The sequence below is a fragment of the Leptonychotes weddellii genome, chromosome 7 (genome assembly GCF_054177405.1).
Source record: "Leptonychotes weddellii isolate Sample4059 chromosome 7, ASM5417740v2, whole genome shotgun sequence".
NCBI classification, from domain to species: Eukaryota; Metazoa; Chordata; class Mammalia; order Carnivora; family Phocidae; genus Leptonychotes; species Leptonychotes weddellii.
Window position 1 is genome coordinate 111,843,102 of NC_138375.1, and position 9,219 is coordinate 111,852,320.

The window sequence follows — 9,219 nt, forward strand, 5'->3', positions numbered from 1 at the left end:
TTTTTTTTTAAAGATTTTATTTATTTATTTGAGACAGAGAGAATGAGAGACAGAGAGCATGAGAGGGAGGAGGGTCAGAGGGAGAAGCAGACTCCCTGCCGAGCAGGGAGCCCGATGCGGGACTCGATCCCGGGACTCCAGGATCATGACCTGAGCCGAAGGCAGTCGCTTAACCAACTGAGCCACCCAGGCGCCCGAGCCTTTGAGAGTTTCTAAAGAGAATCTGTCATTCGATCCTCACAACAACCTTGAGGCAAGGAGGAGACATATTATGGAGATTTGTTGTAGACAAGGAAACTGAGGCTCAGGGAGGTGAAGCTACAAATAATAAGAGCTTAGATTCACAACACTGTTGTACCAGCAAGCTATTGTGTTCATTTAATCTGCACCACAACCCTCGGAGCTAGGTACTAGTACCATCCTTATTTTAGAAATGGAGAAACTGCATAAGAAGGTTAAATAATTTGCCTTAGCGAGACCAAAGAGCAGCAGAGGCAAGATACAAACTCAGGCAGTCTGGCTGCAGAGTTCATGATCTTTTTTTTTTTTTTTTAAAGATTTTATTTATTTATTCATGAGAGACAGAGAGAGAGAGAGGCAGAGGGAGAAGTAGGCTCCCAAGGAGCAGAAAGCCTGATGCGGGACTCGATCCCAGGACCCTGGGATCATGACCTGAGCCGAAGGCAGACGCTTAACCATCTGAGCCACCCAGGCGCCCGCAGAGTTCATGATCTTGATCACGTTACTGCTTGGGATAACTTGTGCATGGTCACGGGCCAGAATTCAAATCTAGATCTGTCTGACCCCAGAGCCTGTTGTTGGCACCATTAGGCACTACCACCACCCTAATGAACCAGGAAACACCAGCACTTGTGGCCAGGGGCCTAGACAGAGAGACAGGGGACTGGTGGGAAGTTGAGGTGATTGGTCCAGGGACCAGGGTCTAGTCAGGGAAGGAAGGATGAGTACCAGTGTTCCTCCTGGCTGAAAGCTCGGGGTGGGAGGTAAGCCAGCCATCACCAACCTCAGAAGAACCTGGAGAAACTTCTTGCCTCCTGGACCCTCAAGAACCCAAAGTCTTTGGCCATCTCTCCCCACTCCTGCAATTCCCTGACAAATGAGATCAAGATTATGGCCAGAGTGTGTTTGGGGAGATCACCATGGCAACAAAGTAAAGGATGATGGATTAGGGGTGAGGGTGAGTTAGGAGTCAGTTGCAGAAATCCAGGAGAGAAGTGAGGAGGTCCCGAATGAACTAAGGTAGTACCTGGTGTGCAGAAGAGAGCTGCTGCAGGAACAAACAAACGAAGGGTGGGCAGGGTGTCTTCTTCAAATGGCACAGCCTCCATTCAGGCCCCCGTGGAAGAAGAGGGATAAAGAATGTGGGAGGTATGGGGAGCAATAAACAATGAGGCGGGTAGCAGGAACAGCCCCTGGAAGCTGCCAGAAGTGATAACATCCCATCTTCCTGCTCTCTTGAGTCCCCCCAGGCCGTGTGTGTGTGTGTGTGTGTGTGTGTGTGTTGAGAAGTGTCAGCCCAGGGCTCTGGGGCCACATCACAGGGAGGTGAGCTATGGGGAGCATCAGGGAAGCGTGATTTAGAGTCTCATTCCCACTGCCCTTCACTGTGCTGCAAGGACAGTTCAATGTAATATATAATTACCGCTGCCCAACAAGGCTGCACTGTACACAGAGCTCCCCACCTTCCTCCCGCTCCCTCCTGCCTGCCTTCAGACTATAAATCAGTTTTCAATCCTGAATGCTACCTGTAAATGTTCAAGCACAGGATCCTCGCCTCATATTCTACATCCCTGGGGGGTGATTCAGGCTCTGAGCAGTCCTCTTCCCCCAGTCCTGATTCTGACATCCATCCTATCCCCTAACTGATGGGAAGAGGAGAACTGGGAAAACTGGAATTGGCTCTAGAGTCTCTGGGGCCCTGGCTTGAGGAATGGAGGTGGGTGGCTCTGTGTCTTGATTCAGCCAGGACTGAGCTGGACAATGTGCACCTCTGTAAACATGCTCTGGATCAAGTGGGAAGAAGGCATTGAAACTGACCCCTCCTTCCAGAATGGCAATTTTCTCCCAGTCCTGCAGGATATGCCAGAAGGAGGCAGGTGGGCCCCTTCCCTGGAGGGTCTCAAAAAACACAGTGCCCAGGGGCACCTGGGTGGGGGTGGCTCAGTCGCTTAAGTGTCCAACTCTTGATTTCAGCTCAGGTCTCGATCTCAGGGTCATGAGATCGAAGCCCACATTGGGCTCTGCACTCAGCACAGAGTCCATTTAAGATTCTCTCCTTCTGGCGCACCTGGGTGGCTCAGTCATTAAGCGTCTGCCTTCGGCTCAGGTCATGATCCCGGGGTCCTGGGATAGAGTCCCGCATCAGGCTCTCTGCTCCGCAGGAAGTCTGCTTCTCCCTCTCCCACCCCCCTGCTTGTGTTCCCTCTCTCTCCGTCTCTTTCTCTGTCAAAAAATAAATAAAATATTTAAAAAAAAGATTCTCTCCTTCTGCCCCTCCCCCTACTTGCACACACACACACTCTCTCTCAAAATAAATAAATAAAATCTTTAAAAAAAACAAAACAAAACAACAACCACCCAAAAAGCCACAGTGCCCTTACCATGGGCTGACATGGGGTTGAGGAGGCACCAGTCATGGCTTTGCCCTGAGCTGGGATAGAAGTCCCATGGTGTACCTTGGGCGTGATAAAAGGACAAATCAAGAGAGGACAGAGAGAATTTGGATGTGTCCCTTCTCCCCTTTCTGCCCTCTGCTGGGACAATGGCACTAGTCTCGATGGCCCGCCTACATCCACTACTACCCTTCTCACATGCTCCTGCTGGATGGAACTCAGATCATGCCTTTTGTTTCTTGATTAAACCTCTTTGTCAGCTTCCCTCCTCCCTTAGAATACCAAATTCCTTACATGGCTCACAAGACTTTACCTTGCCCATCTTAGTCATATCAACTCACTGGACACCATGCCTCCCCTCAGTGCTTTCTGTTTCTCCACCACTCCTGCCACAGGGCCTTTGCACTGGCAGTTCCTGCAATCTGAAATGCTTTTCCCCTGGGTTCCACTCTTCCCACTCTGTTCCCATGTCACCAGACTTTGCTAATTACTTCATCTGAAGTAGGTCCCCCTTCCTATCTCAGCACCCTATCTGTTCACTTTATAGTACTAATTATATCTTATGTAACTTGTAATTCTATATTCATCGGCTTGTTCCCTCATTTTCTGTGGGTTTTCCCCACTAGACCGGAATTTCTGCCAGGGCAGGGGTCACAGTGTCTTATCCACCACTGTATTCCAGGTGTTTCGCATAAAGCGTGGCACATAGTAGGCATTAATGAAATATTGTCTGAATAAACTGAACGTATGGGAAGTGCTGCCAGAGGAAGTCTTAGCAGTTGAAGCCGATTCTGCCTACCCTGTGGCGTCCCCACTTACAAACAGCAAACAATCAGATCAGTTCTTTCCCTAGTTCAGACGTGCACTGGCCCTGGGATGGAACCCTCCTCTTTCTCCCAGGGCCTCAGGCATCTTTCCTCTCATTTGGGAAAACTCTTTCAGCCAGGCCCCTCCAGGGACCATGGGTCAGTGGCCAGGATTCGCCACTTCCCACTCCCCATCAAGGTCCCTGGGTTGCTTCAAAGCATGGCTCAGCCCCATTGTGCCCGCTGGTGGGGGCAGAGGAGAGGGGCATTGGAAGGAAGAGCGAGTGTGTGGGCTTGGGACTCAAAATGGGGACAGTGAAGGGAGTCGGAGGAGGCGGCTCTTCCACGCATTATAATATCCATAAAGTAAATGCAAATTAACCGAAAGCACCTTCTGAATAAGCAGCTTTTATTGAGGGAGCTGCTCTAATCCCTAAATGGCTTTATTGACCGAGAGGAGCTTCCTAGCGGGGGAGGGGGTGGGAAATGTGCACGCACTGTCAGGAATTGCTCCGCAGCGCCCTTGTCCCAGTGCTTTTAGATTCCAGACATGCTTCTTGTGGCTAATGGAACTTGCAGATCTCTAACCTCGGCTTCTACATTCCGCTCCCCTCCCCCGCCGGAGTCTGGGGAGCCTGGCTTCTGCGTCTGCAGGAGGCTGAGGCTGCTAGATGCCGCATCGCTGGCCTGGATGATGAGGGAATCGGGGACGGTAAGCAAGTGAGTGTGGTTACCGTGACACAGCTTGGTGGGCTCTCTAGTGTAACTACCCCTGCGCACGTAAGACGTCCCCGTGCCTGTGTGTAAAGGTGTGTGTGCTGTGTGCACCATCGGGTTTGTGTCCGTTTACCCACACCCCTGGGAACAAGCATCACTGTGTCTGTGTCTTTGCCACTGAATGTGTCTCTCCCTGCCCCGTTCCCAGCACTGTCCCCGAACATTCCTACTCCTCCTCAGGTCGGCGGGGGGGGGGCGGGGGGGCCCAGCTGGAGAGTCACACTTTTTCAAGGACTCATGACTTATCAGAATGATAATGCACTGATGACACATGGAGGCCCCTGGGCCCTGGAGAGAAGCCAGAGAAGAACAACTGGGGACACAGTAGAGGTTGGTGGGGTTTGGGGGCTCAAGGACCTCAGAAAGCTCATTCCAGCCCTGTTCAGATTGTAGAGGGTGAGGGGATGGAGACAAAGGAGGCCCAGGAGGTGTTGGAAACAGCAATGTTCCCAACCTGGCCTCCATTCCCTGCTTTCCTCTCTGTCTCTCTCTCACCCTCTGAAAGCACTCACCTTGGCAATGGAGCTGGGAAAGGTGAAGCTGGCTGTTCTACTGTCCCAGCCTCTGCCTCTCTGGCCCTCACCCAAAGCCAGTCCGGCCCAGAGATGGAGGGAGGGGGCCACTCCTTAGGAGCAGATGTACAGAATTCTGAGATGGGCAGGTTCACATAAACACGCCTTAGAGCACAAAAACTGGAAAGCTGTCCCTTGGAGGTGGAGTCGGTCAAGGCTAACTGGCCTCAGGGATCTTTAATAATGGATTTCGGCCCAGGTGAGTTGTCACTGGGGAAAGGAGAGTCGAGTCCAGAAGCTTGCAGAGCATCTATGCTGGAGGGACCTGGATTACAAAAGCAGGGACTCTTCTCATTGGTCAGAAAAGATAAGTGATACCCCCTCCTAAAGGTTTCATAAAACCTTCTGGCAGACCTGGGCTTGCAACACAAACGGGGTCATTCCACTGGAAAGTTCCTCCACCCCACTGCCACTGAGAGCAGCCACTTCTCCCTAGGCTGGAGAGATAGAGTCCCCTTAGCATAGCCTGGCACACGGTAAGTGTTCAACAAATATTGGCCATGGTGGATATTCGCATAATCTTCTGGTAGAAAGTCTCTGAGGCTGATCCCTACAGAGAGGGCTGAGCCTGTAGGACCCTGGGTGTCAGGAGGGTGGAGGGCAGCGGAAAGTAGGCATGGTGCCAAGATGCTCAGCTGGAACACCAAGGAGGCAGGGACCTTGGCCTCCACCGTGGCCTCTCATTCCCCTGCCCTGGCCTCCCAGGGTCCTCTGTCCTCTGCCTGAGTCCTACAGGGAGTCCTCCCTCTGTCCCAGGCAGGCCCAGTGACCTTTCGCTCAAGTCTGCAAATATATTCTTGGCGAGTCTTGGAAATGAAATTGTGCTCAACATTTGTATAGGGCTTTTCTGCCGCCCAGCCCTTTACAGACATTAGCTAATTAAATGGAGGAGGAACAGGAGAAGGAGGGCTTGGCCTCTGTAGTTGGGATTCTAGGCCCTCCTGACCTGGGCAGCTCTAGTCTCATTCCTCTCTCCTTTCTCTTTAAGGTTGGACTTACTTTATTTTATTTTATTTTTTTTAAAGATTTTATTTATTTGACAGAGAGAGACACAGCGAGAGAGGGAACACAAGCAGGGGGAGTGGGAGAGGGAGAAGCAGGCTTCCCGCTGAGCAGGGAGCCCAATGTGGGGCTCGATCCCAGGACCCCGGGACCATGACCTGAGCCGAAGGCAGATGCTTAACGACTGAGCCACCCAGGCGCCCCAAGGTTGGACTTACTTTAAAGAGGAAGCGACTCCTGGGGAGTTGGCCACCGAGGCAGAAAGCAAGGAAGGAGGGAGTTTGGCAGTATGCTGAGTAGGTTAGTGTCTTCCTGAGGGCACCGTGTCCCACTGCTGGCCACATCCAGCAACCGGCTGGGTCTGAAAGTACAGTTATAGATGTGCCATGAATGGGCCAGCCGCCTTCTCCCCCTTTGGAGGAGGGCATGAGGACAGGCGCAGTACTTACAGCCTGAGTAGGCTGTCAAAGATCCTTCCCAGGGGGCTAAGGGACACAGGCACACAGACTTTTGGCCTGGTCTAGGGAGAGGACTGACCACTGAGGCCACCTGGGAGTCACAAAACTGGACCCCAGTTCCTAGCCTAGAGAGACGCGCATAAACCTCTGCCCCTACCCACCCACCCCCATGCTCTTCCTGGCCTCGGGGGCTGGAGGGGGGCCATCCCAGGATCAGTGGAATTTTTTACACTGCCTGTTCCCCAGTCTCAGCCCCTGCCTGTGAGAGAGCTGCCCTCCACTGGGCAGGAGGTCAATTCCCACAGGGGGAGGAGAAAAGGAGCAGGAGAGAAAGGGAGGGAGGGGGGAGACAGAGACAGAGAGAGACAGATATCGATGCTGGACTAGGACTGAGGGGAAAAACCAAGAGAGAAACAGACATCAGTTACAGAAACTGACCTAAGGAAGAAAGAGGCCATATTTCAGACTAGGACTGTAGGAGAAAAGAAGGAAGACTGAAGGAGAAGGAAGAAAGAGCTCTACAGGTAACAACAGTGTCAAGATGAAGGATTTCTTGACACATCGAGGGGCAGCCCCACGTAGGAATCCCCCAGGAAGCCTCAGAGAGCTGCCAGAGGCCCCTGGAAGGAGAGCCCCACCACTCCCTCTCTCCCACCCAAGGACAGCATTTGCAGGTGCCCATCTCGGATATGTGGGCTCCTTCAGAGGCAGGCATGCATTCTCCTCCCTGGTCCCATTACTGGACCACGACGAGCCTGAAGACTTGGCCCCTCCTCCCAGGTGAGTCTATCCCGCCCCCACCCCCATCCCCACCCCAGGCCTGCTCCTACCTACCCTGCTCCCATCAGTCCACCAGGTGCTGACTGGGGAGTCAGCAACTCTGGAGGCCCCGCCAAGTCCAGCAGAAGGCCTGACCTCCCCTTACCATCATTATCTGTCTCATAAAAAATAGGCAGTGAACTTCATAAAACCAATTAAGATTTCAGGGCCAGGGTACAGATGCAAGCAGAAGTCCAAGCAGCTCTGGTGACAGTGGGACCAAGTCCAAGGGCAGAGCAGCCTGGCAGCTCCCTCCCTTCAGGTCCGGCCACAAAGGCTACAGAGCTGCCGTGGATGTGCAGAAGAGGTTCAGGTTAAACCCGAGGAAGGACTGTCTGGTTGGCTGGAAAGGGCAGTGAACACTGGGATGGTTTCTTCCCTTTTGTGATGTGCAGCCCAACAGAGCCTGGTTTCTCCCTCCGCAGCCCTCTCTGGTTTCAGAAAACCTCAAGAGCTTCCCACCAAGTTACCAAGGCAACTGCAGCCCCGCAGGATTCACAGTGACAATGGAGAGAAGGCAGAGACTGACAACAGCCCCACATCTCAAGGAGAGCAGGGAGACAGAGGCTTCAGACCAGAGCAAACATCCCCTGCATCCCTGCTCAAGGAACTGTTTTCCTGCAGTTTGTGAGCTGACACAGCCCAGTCCCAGGTGGGTGAGAAGAGAGCATTAAAGCTTCCCTCACAGTCAGGCGGGAAGGGGCGGGATCTCTCCCACAGCTTCCCACAACGGCAGATTTTGTGGCTCCTGGCCCCACTTTCAAAGGCCAATGGGATTCTCTTCTATAAGCACCTGCACTCTCCATGACGGCCCCGTTGGGAGACAGTGTAGCTAAGGGATCATGACCTCAAGCTGCTTTGGAATCAGAAGTGAGTTTGGCTCTTGGTTTGGTCACTCTCTGAAACCCTGTGACCTTGGGCAAGTCATTTCTCTCTCAGGTTCGATTTCCTTAGCTGAAAATGGGGATAATATGATGGAATTGTCAGGATTTAAAAATATCATATATATAATATGCTTGCATAGGGCCTGGCACTGGATCAGCATAAAAAAATTAAAGCTGTTAAAATTTTCTCATTAATATTACTATTTTAATTTTTATTACCGATAAGTGCATGCCTCGTTTACTCATCTGTAAAATAGGGATCACAATTCAATGAATCATTTGACGATTACACAAGGCAAAGCATGTGAAATGCTTAGACCAATACTTTTCCCATAGAAAGTGCTCATTGAGGGCGCCTGGGTGGCTTAGTTGGTTAAGCGACTGCCTTCGGCTCAGGTCAAGATCCTGGAGTCCCTGGATCGAGTCCCGCATCGGGCTCCCTGCTCGGCAGGGAATCTGCTTCTCCCTCTGACCCTCCCCACTCTCATGTGCTCTCTCTCATTCTCTCTCACAAATAAATATAAATAAAATCTTAAAAAAAAAAAAAAAAAAGAAAGTGCTCATTGAATAGGAGCTGTTGTTTTGATTCCTACATCTCTCTTCTTCCCCAGGGCCTTAGATTATTTATCAGGGAGCCATTACTGAGCTAGCCCAAACTCTTAGTTCCCTAAGCAGTAGAGACCATGAAAATGAGGCTTCTGGAATCGTAGGGAGTGGGGGGTGGTCATTCCTAACGGCCATGCCAGTGAACACTAGACTCACTTCTGGACCAGAAATGACTTTGACTTCTGCGCTCCCTCATTTCTGTCTCAGGAGCCTGAGCTTCTTCAAGCAGGCTGACGTCCAGTTAATGCCTAGCATCCTGGAGAAAAGGGGTAAAAGGTCATCTAGAATGGAAAAAGGTTTTGTCCCTACACAGAGGGTCAGATGCCAGGCTGAGGGAGGGGACACAAGAGAATGGATGAGAGGACCATGTGGGTGGGGCTACAATGCCTCTTCAAGGCTCCTATCTTTCTTTCTTTGGTCCAGCTGAGGTCTCATTTCTGTGAGGAGTTCTCTAATATGGCTGAGCAGCTGCAGACTGCTCCCCAACCCTCACCATCTTCCTCCCTGAAAACACCAATAGGCCCCCAGCGGCCAGTCACACACACTTCTGACCTTTGCAACCTACGAATAGGCTAATTTTTGATGCAGCCTTTGTCATGTGGGCCCCTTCCACACATGGTTTCACAGTGTGAATTGCACAGGTGGGTGTCCCAGGGGCCTCC

At 51.8% G+C, this 9,219-nt stretch overlaps 1 long non-coding RNA gene across 2 annotated transcripts; it reads left to right on the top strand.

Moving 5' to 3' along the window:
* The first annotated feature begins 3,456 nt into the window (after nucleotides 1–3,456).
* LOC115943115 (uncharacterized) lies at nucleotides 3,457–8,488 on the top strand. Of its 2 annotated transcripts, none has more exons than XR_014147232.1 (3): nucleotides 3,457–4,159; nucleotides 7,493–7,719; nucleotides 8,288–8,488. It is a non-coding gene; the product is annotated as an uncharacterized LOC115943115 (long non-coding RNA). The 2 variants fall into 2 exon arrangements; XR_014147231.1 differs by having other exon boundaries at nucleotides 3,459–4,151.
* Nucleotides 8,489–9,219: the final 731 nt, after the last annotated feature.